The 26,623-nt window shown below is 57.2% G+C and overlaps 1 protein-coding gene across 3 annotated transcripts in view; it reads left to right on the forward strand.

The window, feature by feature from the left end:
• Window positions 1–26,623, forward strand: part of POU2F2 (POU class 2 homeobox 2) — a 77,084-nt gene that overhangs the window by 5,583 nt on the left and 44,878 nt on the right. Inside the window, exons 1-2 of one of the 3 annotated variants that reach the window (XM_027079677.1) lie at window positions 10,107–14,706; window positions 14,864–14,924. The exons of 1 other annotated variant lie outside the window; for it this stretch is intronic. The gene's annotated coding sequence lies outside the window, so the exon portion shown is untranslated. Of the gene's footprint in view, window positions 1–10,106; window positions 14,707–14,863; window positions 14,925–26,623 lie in introns of those variants that run through there. One more of the 3 variants, XM_027079676.1, reaches the window with a different exon arrangement.

The raw sequence follows: 26,623 nt of genomic DNA on the forward strand, positions 1-26,623 counted from the left end.
CATGGTTCTGGACTCAGCCCCGCCGAGAGAGAAGGGTGTGGACGGAAAAGAAAATGACACGGATGGCTAGTGGGAAGTGAAAAGGGGAGGCCGTGTGTGCGGGGGTCCATCTGAGAGGGTCCTCAGAGCTTTTATGCCCCAGGTAAAAAATCCAAAGAGAAAGCCTCTGGCCTGCTGACCACTCCCCACTCTCTCCCTCCATCCTGAGGCCTGCAGAGTTAGGGAGCAGGTCCTGGATTTAGGGAAAGACCCAATGAGACTCTTAACTCAGTAGTTTTTAGCCTCTTACCATCCTGCCAGGTGAATTTGCCCCCTCCCCCAGGGCGGGAAGGGAGAGAGTGGTGTCAGTGAGCAGTGAAGGGCTGGAGAGCACAGTCAGACCATGGCGGCCGTGTGCATGTGTACACGGCCTGCGGGCATTGAGAGAGGCGTGCAGGACGGACTGACTGTGTGCAGGGCTTGGGAGCCTCGGCAGAGTGAAGAGAAAGGTGTAGAATCATGCCATGTGTGTCCAGCGGGGGTGGGGCCGGTACTCGGGGTTTCCATTGTGGGTGAGGCGTGTGCGGGGGGGAGTTGGCGCGCGTATTTATCCTGGGAGTTCCTTTCCTCGCCTCGATGTCCGTGGAGCCCTCGCTGCGTGTGCACTCGGGAGGCACTCTGGCTCTGCGCGTGGCGGCCGTTGGCGCGTGTGCAGGTTTGTGTGCCAAGTCTGGCATCGGCGGTGAGTACGTCAGTCTGTACGTGCAGCGTGGTTGGCCTACAGGCTCTGCGTGCAAGCACTAGGTCTGACTGTGGTGTGTGCCCCAAGAGTACACGTGAAATAAAGTCACCTGTGTGAACGCATAATACCGTTTCGACATGCAGCTATTATTACTGTTGTTGTTGTTATTCTTGTCAGGTGTCTCTGGGTCTCTGTGTGTCCTGGGTCAGGGAGGGTGGGTTTGTGGAGCAGGGTCCCGGTTTAGTGATTAGAAATGTGAACAGAGGTCGTGGGCGTAGGGGTGGGCTTGATAGCATGCTTGCACAGCAACCTTGAAGCTGGGTTCAAGAAGACACAACAAGCAAAGATCCCCCCCTCCCCGAAGTCTGCCAGCCCACAGAAACCTTCCCTGGCTCCTCCGTAGTAACAAAGCGTCCTGTGGCAGGGGGTGGCAGGCAGGCCAGGAGGGAATCGCACCAAGGCCACCGGCAGCATCTCCAGTTGCTGGTAATGGGATTCCGCATCTACTTCCTGATTTCTGGTTAAGGCTGGACAGAGGCCCATCCAGGTCCATTGGAAAGGTCCAGGTCCCCATTTCCCGTAGGCCGCTGGCCAGCCCTCTGGCCGGTCGCAGTGCCGTCCTTGGGGGCCTTGGTTGCCCTCACTTCCCTCTGTCAGTCTTTGCAGGGAAAATGGAGGGTGTCTGTTTCACGGACCGTGGTATGGAAAGAACTCAGCCACGGTGTGTGTGTGTGTGTGTGTGTGTGTGCGCGCCCACACCCATGCTGTGTGTGCGATGGAGGTCAGCCCGTACATCCTAAACAGCATGCTAGCCAGATTTTTTTCCAGCAGACCCGTCAGTGGTCACCCCAGGCCCCCTGCATTCTGCTTCATACACATTCGCTCCTTGCATGCAGGGGCCATAGGCCAGAATCCTTTCCCCCACCGATGTGACAGCCAAGCTAGGGCCCCCAACCTCAGCACCCCCCTGGGTAGAGCTTGTCAGAGCTCTGATGCATGTTCGTAGTGTGTTGGGGCATGACCCTGGATGGGGGGACAGGTGGCTATGCCAGTGGGTACTTGGACTTAGATGGGGGCAAGGAAGCAGTTTCCCTGTCTGGCATGTGGTGGTTAATTTCCAGTATTTTTTTAAGGATTGAAATAGTTGAGAAACCTGAGTGTGGGGAATTGTTGGAGGAGAGAGTGGACGTGGGGGTCTCCTCAGACCGGGGTCTGTTCTTTCTTCTAAATATATATCACTCATTGTTTTTCCCTTGGGCCTAACAACTCCTAATCTAATAATAATAATAATAATAATAACAATGACGACGCCTCTTACGACCGCCTACCTCTTACGGCAGCCCTGATGGTGCCCCTTTCACAGATGAGGGCTTGATTCTCTCAGCCTATGAGCACCCAAGCGGTGCTAGGACTGAGGTCTTGGACTCCTGGTATCACGCCCGGCCTATCTTTGGAGGTCTGCCCCTCTCCTCTTATCTGTCCCAGCACCATTTCCTTTCTCTGGCTCGGCGCCTTCCCCCACTTCCTCCCTGCCCCCTGAGACGTCCATCCACAGGCCCTCTCCCGGGACCTGTCAGGTGGATGGATGCCTTACGTGCCTCAACAAGGGCTTTGAGGACCTGGGTTTCGCTTTGTATCTTGAAGGGAAAGCCAGCAAAAGAGTGAGGTTGAGAGCCCACTCTGTGGGTGACAGTTTGGGGCTGGCCCTCTTCAATGACAGGGTTACCGATGAGCTTAGGTTCCCCTCCTCTCCAGCCCCTGCTGGCGAGCCCCGTGCTGCACAGCCACCTTCCCAGATGCAGGTGGTGGCCTTGAGAGGCAGGTGCCCCTTCCCTCACTCATCCACAGCCCCACCTTCTTTAGATCCCCGGGGCAGGCAGCTTTCCCAGCTCTGACACACTCGGAAGGAGGCTGGAAGTGGTGACCCCACTTCCTAGGTCCCCGAATTCAATAGGTATCTACTGAGTGGTGTGAGTCACCCAGCTAATGAAGTACAGTTAGTTCCCTGAGGTAGTCAGGCCATGGGAGCATGATCACTCCTTACCTGAAAACGATTGTTAGGGACCAACCATGGGCTCTGAAGTGGACCCAGCCTTAGACAAGATTCTGGGTGCCTGGAGCACAAAGGGAGCTCCTGGGTCATCGGGAATCTGGAGGAGGGAGGTGTGTGTTTAAACAGGGAAGTGGGTCTTGAGGACGCTCAGGCACTGAGGAAGGGGGCAAGCGGGGAGGGCGGAAAGATGACTGAGGGAAGTGGGGAGCAGGGAGGAAGCGGCCCAGGTTGGGGGCATGGCCCTAAGAGCTGAGGCTGGCACGTTGTCGCAGGGCCTATCTCTGGAGGTTCTGAGAAGTTTGGACTTGATCTCTCTGGCCCTGGGGAGCTATCACGTGTGTGATCTTGAGCGCGCGTGTGCATCTTATGACAGTGTGCCTTGGACAACACGGACTAGTGTGTGAGCGTGAGTGAGCGCCTGTGCACACACACACACAGCCCTTCACCCCGGCGTCCATTCGGACGCGCTCTCCTTCAGAGAAACTGGCAAGGGGGTACTTTAGCCGTCATCCCCAAGACCCTATACCATTCAGGGCTGTGGCCCGCACACGTGAGTGTAAGAGCAGGCTGGGGACCCTCCCCCACCGGGGTTCGGACTCATGTGGCATTCACAGACTTAATCCCCCGCAGTGAGGCCAGGGAGGCAGCATCTGTCACTTTCACAAACACAGGCAGCAGAGTCTGGGAGAGACACACTCCGCTTGCTCACAACTGCTTGAAAAGCAGACGCCTGTACCGCGCTAATCCCCATGCCCGAGGCAGAAACAGCCCCTCACAGCCCCCTGCACCAAGGCTAGACCCGTACACCTAGTTACTCCCTGCATTCCAGCACGCACACATGTGCACATGCACGCACACACGTGTGAAGCACGCCCCTGACATCCTAACTCCCCATATGCACAACCACACGCTCAGATACTCCTTGACTTTAAGCACACCTGATGGTATCCTAAGCCCTTATTCACACACACACACACAGACACACGCACGCACGCACATACACACTCAAACACACAGCCTCGAGATACACCAGAACCACCGTGGGCAGCGGTCATTGAAGAATGACCGCCTGAGCGGTGCGCCGAGGGGAGGGGGTCGCCCTGAGGCCTGGGCTGAGGGTCATACGACAGGGGACCTCAGAATCCCTTGGGGAAGGGGTCAGGCAGACCCTGAAAGGGCTCCGTTGGTCTGGACGGTTCTGCCAGGTAAGGGAGACTCAACAAACACAGACCAGAGGCGGGAGCTGACTAATGGCCGAGGCCGCTGATGGCCGAGATGGCCGGTCAGCGAGGAGGGAGGCTCGACAATGATGTGACTCGGGGCTGGGCAAACGATGGCGCCTTTGGCTGGAGCCGGCTGGGGGGCCACAGACCAGAGAACCGGTGGCCCTTCTCGCCTCAGTGGGGAGAGGGCCAGAGCCGGCTGTGTTGCGACGGGGTGGGTTTCCCAGCCTGGTCCTGCCGGCATCCTGCCTGGTGTGCGTGTCTTGGGGTCTTTGTATGGGTGAGTGTGCATGTGTGCGTCTGTGTGTGTACGTACATCAGCGTGCACCTGCCTCCGTAGAACTTTGTGTCCTGGGCACTCTGGTGGTGGGGCATCTGTGTGCATCTTTGTGTGTGCATTTGTGTGTGTGTGTACATACCCGCCCACAAGGTGTTCAGGGACCCTTCTGGAGGCACCTCGTGTACCTTTGTGCTCCTACGTGCATGTGTGCAGTGAGTGTGCAAGGACCTTTCTTTTCATGAGATGCTGTGCACTCTTGTGTGCTTGTATTTTTTTCGGTGTTGGGTGAAGGTTGGGGTGAGGGAGAAGGAGTGGCCCGGACTCCAGCTGTCCATGCACCTGGTGGCCCACAAGGCCGCCTTTGTGCGTCCGTCAGAGCCTCTGTCTGGGCATCAGCGGGTGTGGGCTTGTGTGCTTGCCTGCTCCAGCGTCTGAATATCTGTGTGTCCACACAGCATCTCCCTCTGAGCATAGCTGTGGGTGGGGTGGGCTAGACCAGATGAGGGGGACATCTCCCTGAATCTATGCCTCATCCCTCTGGAGGGGGTCACACAACCCCGGCTGGGCCTGGCTGGGACCCAGCAGCACCGCACAGTGCAGACCGCCCCTCCTCCTTCTTTTCCCCGCGTGACCTTTGAGCACAGCAGCCCCAAATACATATTTATCAGAGGGGCTGTGGGGACCAGCCCCTCCCCACCCCTCCCCTCAGGGCCCAGCCTGCCTGGCTGCGGAGAAATTAACCTTGTGACACAGGAGCTCGCTGACACCCTGGCCCCCTCCCCATCTGCGCGGCACATATGAGCATGGGTGGGTGTGCGTGAGAGAGAGGCAGAGAAGAGGTACTCATCCAGGCTGGAAAGGGGAAGAGGGACACACAACTGTACCCACGTCCATGTCATTCTTGACACACACACAGACACACACACACAGACACACGCACACACACCCTCCAAACTACAAAGTATAGTCAGAGACTTTGAAATTTTGAAATGGATATACATGCAGACACATGCAGTGGTTCTAAAATAGACACACGCACACACATTCTCGAAAACATGACAGATCTGTGCACCTGTGGGTCCTGAGACCCAGGTACCTGTACCCTTGGCCAGAGATTTTCTTTAGAAAACACGTAGATATAAAATCCTACAAATCCACACAGATGCTTGTGCACACGTCTCCAGAGATGTTGAAATGGACACACCAGATATACAAACAAGGATAAGCACGCACTCACACGCAGGTATGAAAGCCCAGACATCTATGCGTGCTCGTAGGTACCGAAACATCACACGGCAAGACAAATACTAAAACACCAGGGTGCTCCTCACGTGGAGAGTCTTTTCAACAGGAAAGGTACAAACACAGATACTAAATATGGCGGCATCTCAGCCCACATGCCCATGGGTGCACACAGGCCACGTTCAGAAGTCCCACAGGGAAGCCACTCACAGTGACCCGAAGGGACGTGTTCTGAGTTACAGCACACAGACATTCCCACTTCAGACTTGTTCCCTTAGAGCAAAATGAAAATGGGTAGATGCTCAGGTCTAAAAACGTTCACGGAAGGAATTCATTCATCACACATTCACGGAATGAATTCATTCATCACACAGGAACTGGGCCCTACGTGAGCCAGGCCCTATCTTAGAAGCTGGGGAACAGTGATTTACAAGACAGACCTGGGCCTTGCTCTCCAAGAGCTTGGAGCCAACAGGATGGGTACTGATTGGACCTCAGTGTGTAGTTGGTTATGAACAGTGATAACATCTGGGAAGGAAAGGAACAAGGGGCCGGGGGAAGGGATCGTGGGAGAACTTGGTTGAGATTGGTGGGTCAGGTGTAACACCTCTGTGGACATGACATTTAAGCTGAGCGTTAGACACAACATACTGATTCTAAACGTGCACACACATCCCTCCCAAAACTTACTGAGGCCACACAGGCATAAATAATGCAGGACGCAGATGCCCCCACCCCCAGTCCTCTGTACCTCAGTGACCCTTTAGAAAACTCCTCTGGTGGAACATGGGGTCCCCCTGGCTGGGGTCCAGCTGTCTGGGCTCTGACAGAGATGCACAGAGTGTGCCAGGGCTGTGCTGCCTGGGAGGGTCCAGGGGGCTTCACTGAGGAGGTGACATGGAGAATTGTGGGCAAGGTCCAGAGGAAAAGGGGAGGCAGAGGGCTATCCAAATAGAGGCACTCCCGGGAATTCCCTGGCGGTCCAGTGGTTAGCGCATCGCAATTCCACTGCAGGGGCTGTGGCTTCGATCCCTGGTCGGGAACTAAGATCCCGCAAGCCTCGCCGTGCAGCCCAAAATAAAAAATAATAAAAAATAAAGAAATAGAGGCAGTCCCTGTGCACAGGCACGGAGGTGTGAGCACATGTACACATCACTGGACTTGCAGGTGTGTTCAGGTAGGGGCGAGAAGTGAAGCTTGACATCACTGGGAAGGGCTGTGAGGCTCGGATTTCTTTCAGGCGCACCGCGTAGACAGAAGGGCTTTGAGGAGGGGCTTGACAGGATGTGAGCCACGTACTAAGTCAGGGATCTCAGAGTCTGGTGAGGAGGAGGGACGGGAGGAGGCCTCCTGCCCTGCCCATCCGCCCTGGGAACCCTGGACAAGGCCTGGCCAGGGCGGTGACACAGCTGCCTTCCCCCGGCTCCAGCCCCTTCTCTCTGCCACTGGGCAGAGTTGAACAAGCTACAACTTGCTCCCACAGGGAGATTTGCTGGGAGGTGGAGGTCAAGGGTTACAATCCCTTTTAGTGACCATTGACACTCTGCTGTTTCCTGAGGCCTCCTGTGGCCAGGCCTTAGCTGGGTGCCAAGGTGCACGGATGAGCCAGTCCCTTCCCTGCCCCAGTGGAGTCCCCAGAATGGGAGGGTCGACCCTGAAGGAGCCTTGTCTGGGACTCCAAGGGTTTATTGAAGGCGTCTGGAGCTTGTTCTTAGAGAATGAATGGGTCAGAAAGCCCCACGTGGTATATGGGGAAGCAGTGAGGATGGAGCTTGGTTTTTGAAGGTGAGACCAACTTTCATCTGCCATCGTGAGTCCCCCAACACGCTTAGAACATCTTCTTTAGCCCTGAAGCCCTGCATGAACTGGTACCCGCTTGCCTGTTCAACTTCCGCACCTTTCCTCCTGCCTCCAGAAGCTCAGGCCACTCTGGCCTTCTTGCTCTTCTGCAAACTCATCAACCTTGGTCCTGCTTCAGGGCCTTTGCACCTGCTGTTCCTTTGGCCAGGAAAGCTCTTACCCCCAGCACTACTCAAAGCCCACCTTCCCCAACAGGCCTTTCCTGACCTCTCAGTCTAAAGTAACATCACCTTGTAACCTACCCCCTCACCTGCTTTATTTTCCTTCTTAGCTCTGAGGTGTATATTCTTATCTGCTGTATCTCCTCCTCCACTAGAAAGTCAACACTGTGAGGGCAGGGACTTTGCCTTGTTCACGGCTGTATCCCCGCTGCCTAGAACGATGTTCAGCACACAGTGAGCGCACAGTGGACGTTTGTCAGATGAACAGGAGCTGGGTCCCTTGCCATCCACTTGTCCAGTAGAACAGTAGAGCTGGACGTTGGTGGTGCTGAGCACGAGTGGAGGGAGCTCACCTCCCGGGGCAGAAGGGGGCCTGCACCTGCCAGTGTGGTAGGGGCATCGGCCAGGCAGGTCACCTCCTGCCTGAGGAAGGAAGCCAGCTGGCCGAAGCAGCTAGACTCCACACCCATCCTCCCGGGCCTGTGCACTCCACTCCATCTTCCTGACAATGCTCCCCTCACCCCAGCCGACGCACCCTTGCCCCCGCATCATCGCGTCCGCTTACCCCCCAACTGTTGCCCTTCCCCCACTCCCTGACCCTGACAACCCACCCCACGACAGGAAAAGGCAGACCCCAGACTGCAGGGTCGCACACACCCTGCTTTGAGTCCCAGCCACGGCTGTGGGCAAATCACATCACTCCTTTTAAAACCTCAATTTTTCTCGTCGGCAAAATAAGGTTTTTGTAGGGATCAAGAGTGATCTGGTGTGTGATGATGATGCTAATAATAGCTGCTATTTATTGAGGCCCTGCCAGGTGTTGGGCATTGTGCTAGGCGCTTTGAACATTTTTTTTTTCATTAAAAAAAAAAAAAAAAAACACAGAGGAAAAAAAAAATCGAGCACGGCGTGTCCCCAGAGTGTCAGGCCTGGTGTGCGGGGCTGTGAATCACAAAGGTGAACACAGCCCGTCTGCACAGACCTTACTATTCCTACGTGTGCTCGCACACCCACCTGAAGTACCGCACCAGGCAGGCGGTGGGGGCTTGCGCTCCTGCTAGGCCCCTTTCAGCAGAAGCCTCAAAGGGTGGTTTGGAGGCCACTGAGGCAAGCAACTCTCACAGATGAGAGAGCAGCCCAGCCATCCCCAATCCCTCTTTACTAACTCAGCGGGAACTCCCATTGTTCATATGTGGATTGCAGGGCTTGACACAGGGTCTGACCTAGAATTGGCCTCAGGAAGTGCTTATTGGATGAATGAATGGATGAATGAATGAACAAGTGAACAAAGGAACATATAAATATATATTTTTGGCCGTGCCACGCGGCATGTGGGATCTTTAGTTCCCTGACCAGGGATCGAACCTGTGCCCCCTGCAGTGGAAACTCGGAGTCTTAACCACTGGGTCGCCATGGAAGTCCCTAAAGGAACATATTGAGCCTGGTGTCTTCATTGCATTTGTTCACCCCAAGACAGAGTACCAGGACACGCCTTCCTCCTGCCCCCTCGCACTGCATTCCCTTCCGCACCCTGCACATCCTACTCACATACATCATTTGTGGGCTGATCATCCTAATATCATTTCCACCACTTACTTGCCCCTTTCTGTGTCAGTCCCTCTCCTAAGTTGGTTGTAAGCATGGTCTTGTTGACTTCTCACACCACCACTGTGAGGCAGGTGTTATCCCCGTTTTATGTTTGAGCAAACTGAGGCTCAGAGAGATGAAGTGACTTGCCCAGGGTCACACAGCTTTTTGACCACCATGCTCTTCTGCTCCATAGAATCTCACGCCCTCTCACTAGTCCTCTGGCCCACGTGCACACTTGATCTTTCAGGTTTTTCTCCTCTTGGCAGTGGGATGGCACAACCCAGGAGCCGGCTTTGGTCCCAGCTCTGTTACAACCAGCTGTGTGATGCTGGGAAAATCCATTCCTTCCCTCTGGGCCTCGGCTTCCCCTCCAGCTGTCCCTCCTGCCCATAAGCCCTCAGCCAGTTTCCTGAAGCGGGGACAGGGCACAGAATTCGGCTAGGTCCTACCCCGTCCTCTCTAATAGAGGAGAAACCAGAGGAGCTTCTCCACTCAGCAGATTTCAGATTCATTCACATTCTTGGGGGCTCTGGGCTCGGCTGGGCTTGGAGGCAGGGGGAACATGAGACGAGCCTGTCTGGGAAAGGGAAAGGGGTCAGAGGAACACCGCTCATCGTGTGTCTGCCGAGCGCCTTGCCACAGTCCTGCTGATGGAGGACTCATGAGCCCCGCCTTTTGCAATTACAAACAGGTGTTAACTCATGTGACACATGTTCATTGTAGAAAAAGTAGAAAATGCAGATATGCAATGGGATAAAAAATCACACCATGATCATCTAGTTAAATGAAAAAAAAAAAAATTAACTTCTTGGGCTTCCCTGGTGGCGCAGTGGTTGAGAGTCCGCCTGCCGATGCAGGGGACACGGGCTCGTGCCCCGGTCCGGGAAGATCCCACATGCCGCGGAACGGCTGGGCCCGTGAGCAATGGCCGCTGAGCCTGCGCGTCCGGAGCCTGTGCTCCACGACGGGAGAGGCCACAACAGTGAGAGGCCCGCGTACCACAAAAAAAAAAAAAAATTAATTTCTTGATGCCTATCTTTCTAGATAGCTTTTTCTCAAATGGGAGTATGCCTACGAGTTTACCCAAAGAATGTATTAAAAGTCAGATGCCTGGGACCAAACTCTGAATTCTGACTTCTGGGACTTCCCTGGCGGTCCAGTGGTTAGAACTCTGTTTTCACTGCTGGGGCCCAGGGACTGGGCACGGGTTCAATCCCTGGTCGGGGAACTAAGATACCCCAAGCTGAGCGATGCAGCCAAAAAAAAAAAAAAAAAAAAACTTAAAAAAAAAAAAGAGTTCCGATTTCTGCTCTAAACCTTTCTCTTTAGGAAAATTAAAAAAAAGTGTGTGTGTATGTGCGTGCGTTTCATAAAAATGGAACCATAAACTACATACCAGTTTATAACCTGCCTTTTTTTCCTTCCTAACAATGGATTAGGAATGTAGCTTCCTTGTCAATGAATTTATTTCAAGCATATTTTCTACAACTCTGCAGCCCTCCATTATGCGGCTGCCGCACCATCATGAACTGTACCAGTCCCCAGTCACAGGACATCTAGGTTGTTTCCTGGCATTTCCTATTGTAATTATCCCCAGTTTACAGAAAAGGACATTGAGGCACAGAGAAGTCCCTCATATGTGTGAGAAGCTAAGGCACGATCCAAGGAGAGCTGGGAATGGCTTGGGTGCTGGGGACGGTTCCCAGCCTCACTCAGGGTGGGGCTGAGGGGCCCTGACCAGCGGGAGAGGCTTGGGTAGAAGCCCCTCGCAGAAGACACATGACCATAGGGTTTCCCTGGTGGTCCACTCCCAATGCAGGGGACGCGGGTTCGATCCCTGGTCGGGGAACTAAGATCCCACATGCTGTGCGCACGGCCAAAAAAAAAAAAAAAAGAAGAAGAAGGCACATGACCTGTCAGAGGGGAGGTGGGTGGGGGCACTTGAGGAGGAAACTGCCCACCCTCTCCCAGGCCCCCAGACCCAGGCACACTGTGGGCCTGAGCACTGCCCATCGGGCTGCCCCCCAGCCCTCTCGCTGCCGTCCTTCCTGAGCCCTCGCCGCCTGCTCCATCCTTGCCAGCTTATCAATAGGTTAAGTGGTCAGGTCAGCGATATTGACCATTTGATTAGGACCTTGTCAGATCAATCCCTGGCTCATCTCACGGACCTCCTCCCCTGCCCGCACACGCTCCCTGCCTCCGCGCCAGGGAGCAGGTGGCTGGGGAAGCCTCCACCCTCCCCACGCAGCCCCCCAGGACCCTTCGGGGCTCTTCAGAGCCCTCCAGCAATTTCAGAGAAGGTGAGAGCCAGCCTCGGCCTCACCATCTCCCGTCCTCGTCCTGCCAGGTCAGGAGCTTCGAGGGCTGTCTCCAGTTTTGCCCCGCCCCTTGCTTGCCCCACCCCTGCCTCAGGGGCCTCTGTGGGCCCCTCCTGGACCTCTGCCTAGGTGCCGGGTTCCTGCACCCCCCCCTTGCATCCACTCTCTTGCTTGCGGTCACTAGACCTTGTTCACTCTGTCCCGTTTCCCTCGGAGTCTGGTCAGACTGAGCTGCCCCCTCTTGGATGTGTGACCTTGGGCAAGTGATTTCACCTCTCTGAGCCTCCATTTCCTCATCTGTACCGTGAGAATGATCCTCACCAAAGGGTTGTAAGGATTCTTCAAGATCATGCCCGCAGAGCAACGAACCACACCTGGCACGCAGCTAGCACCCCGGAAACCCCGGCTGCTGTCACTATGGGCTCCTCTGCTGAATTTAGCTGAGCTGATGTGTTTGTGGGAGATGGTTGCTCTGTCCGTCTGCTCCTCAGTGGAAGTGTATGTGGGCAGTGTGTGTGTGGGGGGGCTGATGGGCGCTGTCATCCTCAGGCCTGTCCCAAGCTCCAGCTCAGGGCCATACCCTGTACTGGGTGGTGTAGGGACCCCCAGTGGAGCCAGGCTCCAGCCTACACTCCAGAAGCAGTTCTAGTGGCTTCAAGGAGAGCTGAGGGGCCAGGACCTTCTTTCCTTCCCCAGGAAACATTGGAATCTTCCCCTTCTGTGTGGCGCAGCTGCGGGGAACAGGGACTCCGGAGTCAGAGAAGTCAGGGTTCCAGTTCTGCTTCCGTGCCAGGTCACCACGGGCCATCTGCTTTTGCCCTCTGTTCCCCAGAGTTCCCATCTGTGAAATGCGGAGAAGGCACCTTCTAAATAGCTCCCATTCCCATCTTCCAGTCTCAAGGTCCTGCTGGGAATACGGCTCCCAGCTCCCACAGGGCTTGCCTGTCCCGTGGGGAGATGTTAGCTACTTGGGAGAGGGATTTGTCAGGGGAATACGGGGGTTCTGGGGCCTGGGAGATGGCACGAGGAGGAGAATTAGAGGCCGACGGGCCAGGGGTGGTCCTGCCTGTGGGCATCGCAGATGAGGGTGGCAGAGGGCAGAGACCAGGGCAGGAGGGGGGCGCTGTCTGCAGGGAGGACCCCAGCCTGAAGGCGCTGTCTGACTCCGGGCCCCTAAGAGGCCCGGGGATTCCCCTGCCCGCCCCGCCATCACTTACACCAATATTGACGGTTAATGCCGTGTCGCCACCGTGTTCAACACTCAGCGCGGCTAATTGTTTTGACTGGGAATCGGCAAGGCGATTAAACGCCATCGATTTTGCCCTGCGCGCTGCATCGATTTTTAAATTTCCTATTGATCCGAGCCCTAAATCTCCTTAACCAAGACCTCACCGTGGAGATGACAGACGCTGATTAGCTCCGGGGGCGGGGGGGCGGGTGGTGGGCTGCCTTCGAGTGGGGAAGAAACCCCAGCTCCTCCCTCCCCACAGGGACCGGGGGTCCGGGTCCCCTTGACCCCTGAAGATGGAGGCCCAGGTAGAGGGGGGGGAGGGGGAGGAGTTGGGCGGACCCCTTGTTACTTTTACACCCCTTCTTTACTTTCCCATTTGGGCTTCTCTCTGGTCTCTGCTTGCGCTCCTTCCACTCCTCCTGTCTGTCTGTCTGTGTCTCCCCATCTCTCTTCTCTTTCCTTTCTTCCTATCTATCTCTATCTGTCTATCATCACTCTCCCCACTGTCTCAGTCCATCTCTTTCTCTTTCTCTTTTCTCTTCCTGGACTCCAGTCCCGCCTCCACCAATTCCTTGTGTCCTTGGCTGGTCCCGGGCCTCAGTTTCCCCATCTGTGCCGGCAGATTTGCCGTGAGATAGAAAAGTAGCCTGCCAAACGTTAAGGTCCACGCCGTCCTGCCCACTCCCCTGAGGTCTCCCGTCTGGGGAGTGCACCCACAGGGACACACAGATATCAGGCAGCCGTGAGCTTCCTGGCTTGGTGAGCCCACCCACAGGGCTCTCCCTCTCTGAGCCACTGCTTCTGATGTTGCCCACCGTCCACTCATCAGGACCCGCCTGGTGGGAAGTGTCTCCCTCTCCTCCAGTCCCTGCTCCTTCTCTGAATGCCCACAGCAAGGGTGGTCTTTGTGTGGCTTCAAGCAGCTTTTCCAAGAAGACCACGTTCCCAGAGGGCAGGAAACAGGGTTTCAGTAGGAGGCACGAAGGCCTGAGCTTTCTAACCAGCTCCGCCCCTCACCGAGCTGTACGGGATTCTGGGGAAGTCAGTCTCCTCATAGCCTCGCCTGCTGCATCTGTAAAGTGGGAATGACAGCAGCCGTCACTCTGCCTTCCTGCAGGGCTGCAGAGAGGCTCAGCAAACACTCTTGGGAGAGGGTCTCCCCATTTCCTGTAGACCTCTCCGTCCTCCCCATCTTCTACATAGCATGCAGTGGGACCTTTCTGAAGACAAACTGCATCATCTCCCTCCCCCGCAGCTGCTTGGACCAGGCCCTGCTGGGTGCAGCCCCTGCCATCTCTGCAGCCTCATCTTTCCCATGTCTCTCGCTGAGCCCTGCGTGACCAAAGGCCTGATATTCTCTTTCCTCCCATGCGGCCCCTCCACCTGGCTAAAGTGGATTCGTCCGCCAGGCTTGGCTCGGGGGTTGCATCCTCCCTGGGTCTCCCCTGACCTCCCCTGGGATTCCCACTGCATCCTCTGCTTACCCCAGTGTGTGGACATCAGTTCTTTATTCAGTCGCCCCAGCTTGCCTTCGAGCTCCCGGTAGACAGGGCAGAGACCTTGTCTAATCCATCTCCGTACCTCCCACGCTTGGTCCGGAGCCCAGCTCAGATGAGCCTCAGTATTTGCTGGTTAACCAAATGAATAAATGAGTGAACAAATATACCAGTTAGAAACATCATCATGACTTTTGTGTCCGTCTCCCCACAGCACACAGGCACCTAATAATGAAGAACCCTTTCACACTTCTTTCTCATTTGACCCTCCCTGCAGTCCTTTGAGATACATAGTTTGTCAATTCATTAATCCCTCCATCCATCCATCCATTCACTCAATCATCCATCATGTACTTAATGGGCGCCCCACGTTTGCCAGGCCCTCTGTCAAAGGCTAAAGGTGTAAGACGCAGTCCCTGCCCTTTAAGGAGCTTCCAGTCTGCTGGGAAAAACAGATGTTCTACAAGAGAAGGCATCCGTTATCCCCATTCATAAGATGGCGACACTGAGACTTAGAGCCCAGAAATGAAGGTAACCAGTGGCTGTCAGGACCTGAGTTTACCTTCACCAACCTGTGGATCCTGGTGGTGTGCAGGGTCCCTTGGCCCCAGGACTGCCTCGTTCTGCCCGAGGTGGAGACGTTTCACGATTTCCTCAGGATGCTCAATCGCTTCTCCTCTCTCTCCAGGTTCTCTACTGGACCGGGTTGGTGGCTTGAATGTATTAGCTTCGCTGCTTCTGCCCAAGAGGTAAGGGCCACGGTCCCAGAGCTCTGCTTATTGCTGTGCTCCGGCTCCAGTCTCCTCTCGGAAGCCCCTGCTTTCCCATCCTCACCTCCGGCCCCACCCCGGGGATGCTGCCCTTCCTCGTTCTGCCTCTGTCCTCCACGAGGTTACTCTGACTGATCTGTGTTTTCATCCTCTGTGTGTCCTGCGGCTTTCTGGCCAAACCCGTGGTTCTGGTTGTTGGTGACCGTGGGGATTTCTGCCAATGAGTGGTAGGTAGGCTCAGTAGGAGAGAGATGGGGGTAACTTGATGGCTCAGATCACAGCTTGGGGTCAGGCCCTCCCGTGTCAGGATCTCTTTTCTGTCCCTTCCTAACTGCGAGTGACTTGGGACAGTCAGAGCCTCCATTTCCTCGTCTATAAAAGGGCATAATAACAGAACCCACTTTACTCGCTGTCCCGAGGACGGAAGCCTAGCGAGGCTCTTCAGGTTCCAGCTCGGGAGCCAGACAGCACCCGCTCTGCCCGCTGCCAGCTGTGCGATCCTCAGTTTCCCCATCTGTCAAAGGAGGGTAATAACAGCACCCCTGCACACACACACACACACACACACACACACACACACACACACACACACAGGATGTGAGGATGAACGAAGTTACTCCATGAAAGCATGTAGCCTCGGAAGTCAGGAGCCTGAAATGCAGCTGGAAGCTCCCCTGAGCAAGTGAGGATTTGTGAGGCCCCTCCCTGGAGCCCGCTGAGCCTCTCAGACAGAAGCAGGAGTCCTCTAGCCGCTCAGCTCTGCAGGAAGCAGAGGCTCTGGGCATCTGCTCCGGGGTTGGCTCCACTCAGCTTGGTGAGGCCCTGGCAGTGAGCATCTGGGGAGGGGTAGGGACAGGGCCTCTGGGGCGGGACCCTGCCTTGTGCTGCCCCAACCAGAGCGGTTTAACCCACAGGCCTCAGGACCCCAGGGAGGCCTCTGCTTGCCCTCATAGCCTCGTGGCTCTGGGGTTGGGGGTGGGCGGGGCGTGTCACAGCCTTACTTTAAGAAGCAGATGAAAGCTGTAGGCTAGGGTTTGCGATCTGGTGTGGTAGGGACTGCGGTGGACTGGAAAATGCATTGGCAGGGGTGGGGGAGCTGCCCTTCAGCTCCACTGACTGTCCCCAAGCAGAGACGTACCTGCCACTTGCCAGATTTTCCGATTTTTCAAGAGAAGCCAGGAGTCCAGACTTTAATGTGAAATCTCTCGGTTTTTCAATATTGGCAACTACCCCCACATTTCATAAAGCCCCTTGTGGTCCAAACCACATGTTTCAGGCAAACTTTGGCCCATGGATTTCCAGTTTTACAATATTTAGTGTAGACTTTCTCCCAGGAAAACGCATCCCTATGTCTACCCAATTGTGCTCCAACCTCAGGATGTTCACAGACCCCCCGAAGCTCATCCACGGGCCCTATTCTAGCCGGTAAGGAACGTAGGCGTCTGAACTACATGACGTGTGCTTTCTCCAGGGAACCAGAAGTGTAGCTTTCCCAGGAACCATCATATCCGCTGATGCTCTTGACGTTGAAAAGAAGGTCAAGGAGCTTCCAGGCTGCAGAATTCATTTGGGGGCTAGAGGCTGGCCTTTGAGAAATGCCTGAGAGTTGGGCTAAAGTGACAGAGGTGTTTAAAAGGAATTATGTGTCAGAGTTGGTGGGGGTTGCAGTCAGGGCTGTGATTTTAGCTCCTTGGGTTCAGATAGATGTTTGTTGAGTATCCAAGTTTTCACGGACATACGCACGACAGATTGGGTAACACGTGCCAGAGAGCTGTTCTATCCTAATAAGGAAACTGAGGTTTGATAGGGGCCACCTCTGTGCCAGGGCCTGTTCCGGGCACTCCCTCCCACCCTGTGAAGTAGCTGTGAGTCACTGTTGCAAGAGAAGGAAACTGAGCCACAGAGAAGGAAGGCGCAGCTGGCCTAAGGTTACCTAAGGTTACCATGGTAACCTTAATGCTAGAGTCAGAATTTGGACTCAGGTCTGTCTGAACTTCAAGCTCTCATTCTTCCATTTCACCAAAATCCACTCCAGGTTTGGAATCTCCTCCGTGTGGCCAATCTTTGTGCTTTGGGAATGATTTTGATTTGTGGGGTGGGGTGGAGAAGGGAACACCTGAAGTCTTATTTGGAGGCAACTCTGATAAATTTAGCAGCGCTAATATTAATCACAGATCATACTGGGGCTACGTGTTGGTGTTTTGATAGAAACTAGAGACAATTATACAATAGAGATGTTTTGTTGATGGAGTCCGTAAACTAAAACTGGCCTTGAAAGCTGTTGCCAAAACATCTGAGTGCTTCCAGGGAAAGTTCAGCCTCCCGGGGACACATGTTGGAAGGGAGCCACACCCTTTTAGGTATCTGATTTTGTTGCAAAACAATTACAACGAACATTGCCCCCACCGCCCATTGTCTTTGCTTTATAACCATACTGGGAAGGTGAGTGGTTCCCCAAAACGTGTCCAGAGGCCTCCTCGATGCCCTGGAGGGAGCTGGAGCATGGAGCCCGGGGTGAGCGAGACCCCCTCCAGCCCTGGAGGCGCTGGTCTGCCTCTGGCGCCCAAGCGGCTCCCCTCCTTCACTCCCTCTGGCCCTTCCTCTGGCTTTCTTCCCACCCCTGCCAGGGCCTTCTCTCCACTCCTGGTTGGGCTCACCCTTCCACCTCTCTCAGATCTCCATCTAGGGCTCCCCAACCCCCCTGGCCTGGACTGGCCCCCCTACCCTGTCCTTCCGTCTTGCCATTGTCGCGGTATCTGATCGTATATTCTCCGGGTAGTGTTTCCGTGCCCGAAGCTTCATGGCTGAGGCAGGGAGAGACGTCTCTATTTGTCTAACACGTCGACACCCAGTCCCTGGCACAGTGTAAATGCTCAACTAAGTATTTGCTGAATGGGGACTTCCCTGGCAGCCCAGTGGTTAGGACTCCGAGCTTCCACTGCAGGGGTCACGGGTTCGATCCCAGTCGGGGAGCTAAGATCCCGCGTGCCACATGGCATGGCCAAAAAAAAAAAAGTGTTTGTTGAATGAATAAATAAGTGAACACATAGACACATAAACCCACATCCATCCATTTATTCCTTCAGCCACCATTTCCGGGGGGTTCTTTTGTGCTGAGCCTTGTGCCGCTAGATCCCGAGAGAAGGATGTAATTCACCTGCCTGGGGGGCCTCAGGGAGTCTTTGGGAGGAGGGGTGGGAAGGCGTCTCCTGAGGGTTAGGAGAAGCCAAGGAAGAAGTTCTGGCTCGGGCTGGGGGGTTCACTCCTGGGGGCCATGGATGCTGGCCTGGTCTGAGTCCCCATGGCCACCTGAGGCAGGAGCAGGGCTGTGTCCCTACCTTGTCTCCCGCCCTTCTGTCCTTTCATCCTTCCACAAAAAGACACAGTGGCCTTCGGTGTGGACCAGGCCCTGGGGTCCCAGAGGTGACTGTGGCATGAGTGCCGGGGCCTGCCTGGAGTGCCCGCACACCCCGAGGGGGCCTGGAATACCTCGGAAGCAGGAGCTTGGCTGTGGGTGAGACCCGGCTTCCATTGCCGGGTCTGGGGAGGTGACTTGCACAGCACCCAGGGCTGTGTAAGAAAGAAGACGTTGAGCTGCAAGGTGGGCACGTCCTCTCTGGAGGGTGCAGGTGTGGCCCTGGGATGCTCCGGGAAGTGCAGGCCTGCGTGGCAGCACAGGTGTTCTGCAGACAAGAACCAAGAAGCCAGCAGGTCCCCCTAGGGTCCTGGGGTTTTCTCTGATCCCCCAGGCCCATTTAGCCACCTCTCTGTTGTGCCCGGGGTGAGGGCTTTGGCTCCAGGAATAGGATGTGTGCGGTTACAGACGTGGCCTTGGGGTGTGGGGCAGCTGCAGCCTCGGTGTGGCGTGGGGGCGGCCCCTTGAGGCTGCTGCTGGGCAGGCCCCAGGGCTTGGTCCATGGGCCACGGCTGTGTGAGGCTGAGGGCCGGGCTGTGCTGCTGTAGCGGGTTGGCCGGGCGCAGGCAGGCGGTGGCGCTCCTCGCTGGGTGTGGAGTTGGGATGGGAGGGGCTGTTTGTCGTTGTGGGGTGCCGGGAAGCCGCTGGAGATCCCTTTGGTTGCCTTTGCTGTCCCTGGCTGGGTGGAGACAGCTGCCACCCACCCAGGACTGGGAGTGGCTGTCAGCCATGGGGTGGGGCATTACAGATGCAGAGGGGGTGACAGTGGCTGGCAACTCTTACAGCTTCTGGGACCGATGAGTCCCTGGCATCCCAGACAGTCCTAGAGCAAACGAAGGCCAGAGCGCCTACCGTCCCGGCTAGCATGGAGCCCCAGGGGCTGAGGGCAGGCACTTGACCCCGACTTCACACAGAGGACACTGGTGAGGGCTTGGTGGCAGCGGACAGGTCACAGAGTCTGACCCTAGATGTTCAGCAGTGAGCGCGCGACCCCCGCCCCTGGCATTGTCCAGCTCACGTTGCCCGCGGTCTCTGCAGGTCTCTGGTTTCTCTCTTCTCGTCTTCCTCTCCCTGGGGCTCCACCTCCATCGCCCTCTTCTTTTTTCCTTGTCTTGGTCTTCGTCCATGTCTGGCCTCTTTCTCCCATCCTGATTGCCTCCTCTTCCTCTGAGCCTGGATCTGTTTGCAGTCTTGCGTGCAGGGTGTATATGGGTCCGTGTCTAGCTTTCTGTCTCCAGAGAGAGCCATGGGGAGATGTGGACCTGCCGCGGGTGGGGAGAGGGGGCGAGGAAGAGAGAAGGAAAAAAGGCACTTGAAGGAAAAGCAAGAAAGGAGGTGCCCCACCCCCCGACTCCAGGACAGCTTCTGAGGCCCCTGCACAGCCATCGGCCGTCCTCCTCTTGGGGCGCGAGGGGACAGGAGGGCCAGAGGGGTCATCTGAGAAAGGGGGGATCCAGGAATACGCCAGAGAGGAGTAGAGTGGGAGAGAGAGACTCGGGGGACCCAGAGTGCGTCCCACGACAGAGAAATGCCTGGAGAGAGGACGCAACGGAGAAAAGCAGGTAAAGAGCCACGGAGACAGCACGAAAGTCAGCCGGGGAGCAGAGTCAGGCTCCGGGAAAGGGAAGCCGAGAGCAGAGCGTGTGAGCGTGCGCGCGTGAGAGCCAGCGTGCTGTTGAGACCACCGGGCTTGGGGGATGGGGCTATAAGAGAGACGGGGCTGAGGGCAGCCGGGAAGGTGCGCAGGGCTGTGGGCCAGGAGGGGCTGGCTTCGTGCCTGCTCTCTGGGGGCCCCAGCCCCTGGCCAGCCTGCTGTGCCTGGCGGAGTGTAAGGAATGGCCAAGGCCCTTGGTATGCGTGTCCGTGTGTGTGGCAGGGGGAGACGGTGACAGGGAGTCTCCCTCCTGCCCTTGTGATCCTGAGCCCAGTCCGCTCTGTCCCCTCCCTGCTGCTGCCCTGACCCTCCCTGTCCATCCTTCCTGTCCCCTCCTGCGCGGTTCCATCCCTGGGTTTTCGGTTCTGTTTTGCTGTGGCTCACAGGAGCCCAGAGGGCCGTGGGGAGCGCTTGGGCAGCCCTGACTAGTGGCCTGGGGGAGGGGGGAAGCCGTGTGTGCGTGTGTGTGTGTGTGTGTGTGTGTGTGTGTGTGTGAGAGAGAGAGAGAGAGAGAGAGAGAGAGAGAGAGAGAGAGAGAGAGAAAGCGCTCGAGGTCACTCTGGACTTGGTCTCCCTTCAGCCCCGCTCCAGCTTTGCTGTCTGTCTCTCCTGCATTATCAACTTCCCTCTAGCTGCCTGTCTCTCTGGGTCCCTCTCACCAGCTGTCTCTCACTTTCTCTGTCTCTTCTGCCTGTCCCTCTGTCTTTTATCTCTCTATCTCTCAACCTCACCTCGTTCTCTCACTGTCTTTCTGTTCCTCTGTGTATCGCTCCCATTCTCTCTCTCTCTCTCCCCCCCTCTGTTTTCTAGCTCTCCCTGTCTCTGGCCCCGTCCTCTCTTTATCTGCACCTCTTCTCCATGCAGCTCCATCCCTGGCTTTTTGGTTCTGCTGTGTTCTGGTGCTCTCTGTTTCTCTCTCTCCGGTCTCTGTTTCTGTGTGTCTCTCCATCGGGTCCTCCCGTTTGCCCTTTCTCTGCTCTTTTTCTCTGCCTTTGCCTCCTGTGTCTGTCTATGTCTCTTCTGGTCTCTTTCATCTTCTGTCTCTCCCCGTCTGTTCTCTCACACTCTCTGTGTGTCTCTCTTGTCCCTTGTCTCTGCGGGTCTCTGGCTGTCCATCCCTGCCTCTGTGTGTGTGTGTGTGTGTGTGTGTGTGTGTGTGTGTGTGTGTGTCGCTCCCCCCTCCCTTCCCCCCTTTTTTTCTGTTTCTAACACCCACACTCACATCCTACCTCAGGAGTAATTGCTTTTGTCTGGGTTGGACTGGACTTGTGGTGGGGGGAGGGTGGGGGGAGCCGGTGGTGCTGGGGGGGGTTGGGAGGGACGGAGGTCGCTTGGTGGAGTTGAGGTGGCCTCCTCCAGCGCAGGGGGTGCTGAGGAGCAGAGGTCCGGCCACCCAAGGTGGTTGGGGAAGGGGGCCCTGGGCCCAGCCTGGCAGGGGTCTGGGGCCTCTGGCAGGGAAGGAAGGAAGGCAGACAGGCCCTCACGTTCGGATTTGGAGGCGATGTAGTGATAAAACGGGCTAGCCAGCATCGCAGTGGCAGTCTCGGCCTTGAACCCTCCCCCATTCAGATACCCCCCCCAAACCCGAAACCCCATCATATGCACCAAGTCACCACGACACACACGGGGACACGGCCAGAGCCTCCGACCCACTCACGGAAACACACTCGGGTATCGGCACACAGGGACGCCGGAAGTCACACAGATGCATGGGGTGCACACGGGATCTCTGACACTCTCGGAAAGAAAGAGCCTCCAATATGCCAGAGACAAGCACACCTACAGCCACCCACCGACACAGGCACAGAATCCATACACACGGACACCTGGGGACTCGTGTCATGGTTCCCAGACACTCACAGAGCCATCCATGCTCGGATACACGCGGATGGGGGCTCGCACACACACAGCAGAGTTCCTGGAACACAGGAACACGTAGCCGCCACACTGCCTGGGCACCGGGGTCACTGAGATGCTCCCGGGGACACACCCACACTCCCTCGAGGGACAGGCAGATCTGCCTACACATATTTAGACATCATTTGGGGACATCCAGGTTCAGGAGACACTCATGGAAGGACACACACACACACACAGAGCCCCCGAGTCCCCTGGGACACACCCACAGACTCCTGGTCACACAGAGGTGACTCAGTAGCTGAGACACTCGGGGACATACAGTCCCGGAGTCCCACGCAGAGCTGAAGGACTCAAAGTCATGGCCACCCAGGCACACCGGGGACACACCCTACACATATGGCAACTCAGACACCACAGCCCTCCCCTGGAATCTCCTGCCCGATGCCTCACAAGCCCTCCCCGCCTCCCCCCCCGACAGTGCAGTCCAGGCCCTGGGGCGAGGCCAACTTGGAGCTGCCCACAGAGACCCAAGGAGGGGGAGCCAGGGTTCTGGGGGTGGGCAACAGGCTGCCTGGGTGTTGCCCCACTGTTCCTGGCATCCACTCACCCAAGCTTAATCCAGCCCCCCCAGGCCTTCCCCCGCCCCCACGGGCTCAGGACAATGTCTCCCCAGCCCCCAGGTACCCCCTGCCCACCTCCCAGAGGTCCATCCATCTCATACCTTCAAAGGGCCCCATCTCCCTGCGCTGCTTCCAACTGAGGGGATGCCTGCTTTCTCCCAGGGCGTGTGTCCCTCAGTTTCTCCCAGCCCCTTTACCTGCCAGCGTGACCCCCATCCCCATCTGCTTCCCTCCCCACTCTCATACTCACCCCCTCTCCTGGCTGTTCAACCTCTCAGCCTCCCTAAGCTCTCCTGCTGTAGGGGGGTGGTGCTGGGGGGCCCTGGCCCCTCAGAGGCATGGGTAAGGGGTACACGGGGGTGGGGGGGTGGGGCCTGGGTGCGGCTCCGGGAAAGGGAAGCAAGGCAAGCGGGGGAGAGAGAGAGAGAGAGAGGCAGAGGCAGGCAGCCAGCCAGCCGGCTTTATATCCCTGCCGTATTGATCTACCATGTCACAGACCCGGTCGATAGCCAGCCCAGAAAGAGAGGGAGAGAAGGGAGGGGAGGTTTGGGGGAGGGCAGTGGGACCCCCTATAGTCCTTGGCCCATCTGGGGCCCTCTTGGCAGGCCACGGGGACCTGTTCCAGCCGCCCCCCCCCGCAAAAGAGGCCCGTTGTATCTTCCTCCTCTTCCTCTTGGCTGTGGCCCTCTCCCCGAGAGCCACCTTGGCAGAAGAATCTAAGTGCAGAAGCTGTGCACGTTTCTTTCTCTCTCTAGAGGCTCTTCATCTGTCCCGTGGGCATGGGGAGTGGGGGGCTCACAGCTATCCACTGCCTCAGCTCCCCTTGGCCCTCAGTTGGGGTGGGCAGGTGGGAGGCCCAGAGGCAGTGTCCGGTTAGGTCAAGGACGGACGGAAGCACATCTTCCTTCTTTGCTGTGTGACCTTGGGCGTGCCAGAGAACCTCTCTGAACGCCCTCTTCCAAAGCCATCGCTAGCGCTGGAGGACTCTGTCCACGTTGGTTTTCTGCCCTTTTTGACTTGAAGTTTCACCTCGAAACTGCACCAGGCCAGTGCTAGAGACAGACCACATTTAGAATTTCTTTCTCCTGGTCCGCCCACCCCAGCGGCCTCTCCCTCTCCTCAGCCTCCTCTGCCGTCTCTGAAGAACATTCCACCCCTGCCTACCCCCCACCCCACCCCACCATCTAGGGCTCCTCTGACTGGGCAGGAAGGGAGGGGTGTCTCCCTAGGCAGGAAGGGGAAACGAAGGTGAGGTTCCTCCGGGACAGTGCTGAGAACCCTGGGGCTGTGCCTCTATCCTGGATCCAACCCTGCCTCTGTCTCCTCTCTGGGCCTCAGTTTCCCTCCCACCCCCAAGCTCCAACCCTCCCCAAGCTTCGGTATGGCTCTGGGATCCACAGGGATTGGTACGGAGGGGAGGCAGGGCCAGCCGGAGGGTGAGACCAAGGCCAGAGGGGTGTCTGCTGCCCCTCCCTCAGCCAGGACTGCCTGGGTCCCAGGTGCGTCCCCACAGCATCCAACTCCCCAGGGCTCCGGCTCTTTGTCTGTCCAGGTCCTCCTCCCCTGCCAGCCCAGCCTCCGAGAGAGGTTGAGGAATCACCTTAGCCTTGACCCGAGGGGGAGGGCAGAGGAGGGGCAGGCAGGCCCCAGCCCCGCCTCCTGCCCACGGCCATCCCCACAACCTCTTTCCTCCCTGCTTCCCCCAGTACCAGGTCACCCCCCACCCCCCGAGTGTCAGGCCGCTGCTCCCTTTGTTAGGAAGGGGGAGGGGAAAGAGCTGAGCTGAGGGGACGTGGCCTGACCCTCGACCTCTCCCCTTCCCTCCTCCCATCTGGGTCCCCAGGGGCTCAGAGCCCCCTTGACGGACAGTTCTGACCATCAGTCAAATGGCTCTGGGAGTGTGCGGGGGCCAGGTAGGGGGGAGGGGAGGAAGGCCTAGCCAGGGCCCTGAGCCCACCAGAGGGGGTGTCATTTCATGGGTGGGCGAAGGCCCTTAGGATGAGGGGCAGGGGAAGATAGGCACCCGTATCCTGGGGGGAGCCTGATTGGATGGGGGCGGGGGGTGGGTGTGTGGAAGCAAAGTGGGGCTCAGCCCCGGAGCCGGCAGCTCTGGACGCCCTATGGGTTGGGGCCCGGCCTCGGTAGAGGCCTCCACCCTACCCCCACCCGGCCTGCGGCGTTGGGAGTGCAGCGAGTTTTTTAAAAAATTAAAAGAAAAAAAAAATAACAGGAGCAGGAGAAGCTGGGGGAAAAAATATATAAGAAAAAATATAATAAGAACTAAGCGGTGGCTGCAGGAGAGAGAAAGGGCAGGAGGCAAGGAGGGGGGCGCAGGGGGGAGGGCGGCTCGGGCCCTGGTCGCTGCGGAGGCCCGGCGGCCGGTCTCTGCGCTGAGCCCTCCGCGTCCCCCCTGCCGGCCCCCTCCAGCCCCGATCGATCCAGTTTCTTGGCAATAAAGCATTTTTATTGTCAGCTGCCCTGAATGCCAAATGTGAGCCTGGTCCTGCGCCCCCCCTCAACCCGCGTCTTCACCACCCCTCCCCCAGCCCTCCTCCACCCCGTCTCCTGCCGGCCCCCCCCACCACACCGCAGAATCAGCCTCGTCCATCACCACGACCCCCTCCTCTCCCGCCTGGTCCACGTCAGCCGCAGTCCTGTACATCCTCGATAATCCACCAGCCCCCTCCCTAGCTAGGCCGCTGGGCACCCTTCCCTAACCCCAAACCCGCAGGCGAGCAGAGAGGTGGTCTCTGGATGCGTGGTGTGGGGGGCGCAGGGGTGGACAGGAGGGTGTCAGGGTGGGCAGGCAGGGAGGTGACGGCCACAGGTTGAGGGAGGCGTGGGCGGAAGTCAGGGGAGCAGAAGGCAGGGGACAAGAACGGGTGGGGGACCCCCGGGGCGCCCCGTCGAGGTCCTCCAGGGTCTGCCCTACCCCTTGCACACGGAACTTGGGCCCCTGCCTCGGTGAGGCAGCTGGGGGCAGGGGAAAGAGATAGGCTGGGGTTGGACACCGCTCCCACGTACCCGCCTCAGCCCCTTCAGGTCTGGGGACCGCGCCACACACCCCGCAGGAGTGCGGGTGTGAGGGCCAGATGAGAGGGTGTCGGGGAAACAATTTACAGAAGGTCCTGGTGGCCCCACCCCGCCAGTTCTTCCTCCTCCCACTTTCTGTTCTCTCTTTTTCTCTTTGTCTCTCTTTCCACTTTACCCGTCTCTGTTTCTCTTTCTTTGCGTCTTTCTGTCGCTGTCTCTCCCTGTGTGACTCTCCTGTATTGCTGCCTCTCCCTCCAGGGGTTTAAGCATCTCCACATCCCTCTCTGTTCTACCTGCACAGTCCTGGTCATTCCTCCCCTGCACCCCTCTTTCTCTGCCTGGCTGCATGCTTTTCCCTCGAACTTTCTTGTCCTGCCTGTCCCCCCACGTGCCCCTCTCACTGCAGTCTCTCTTGGGCTACCTCCCCTCCCAGAGCTGGGGAAATAAACAGAGGCCCAGGTCCTGGGAGAGGCAGCAGAAGGCACAGAGAACAGAGCTCAGCGACTCTTCTCTCTTTCTCTTGGGGGTGCCAGTGTCGGGAGGAGGGTGGCCGGGTCTACACCTGCAGAGATGCAGCTGGAGAACTGGGGCTGGATCCTGTCTGTCTGCCACAGACTTGCTGTGTGGCTCTGCTCCAGTCACGTGCCTGCTCTGAACGTTGGTTTGCCCCTGAAAAGTGCGCTGCTCAGAGGGCATTTCTGGCCCCTCCTGCGGAAAACCTGTGCCTTGAAGGCCCAGAGTTCTCTGGGGAGGGAGTGGGGGACAGGATCCTTCTGCCAGGGAGCATGGTCACCCCTCCACCCGGGTGCCCCTACCAAGGCATCTCAAGGCTGCAAGCCTGCCCTCTCCCCTTCTCCTGGCAGCTGGGGAAGGTGAAGCTGGAGAGAGCCTAGGGTGCCAAGCTTTTCCCTCTCTGTTTGGGTAGGGGAGTGGCCCCACCAGAGTGGTGCTTTAGGGAGCGGCGCAGGGCATGGACTCAAGACCCCAGGGCCACCTCCACTGTCAGCTCTGGAAGGCAGGGGCGGCTTCACTTGTCCCCAGCTCAGTGTCTGCCACATGGATGGTGTTCAGGAGATATGTGTGGAACCAGTGAGGA

This window comes from Aethalodelphis obliquidens, unplaced genomic scaffold, assembly GCF_003676395.1.
Source record: "Aethalodelphis obliquidens isolate GAN/ISIS:26980383/991018 unplaced genomic scaffold, ASM367639v1 scaffold43, whole genome shotgun sequence".
Classification (NCBI taxonomy): domain Eukaryota; kingdom Metazoa; phylum Chordata; class Mammalia; order Artiodactyla; family Delphinidae; genus Aethalodelphis; species Aethalodelphis obliquidens.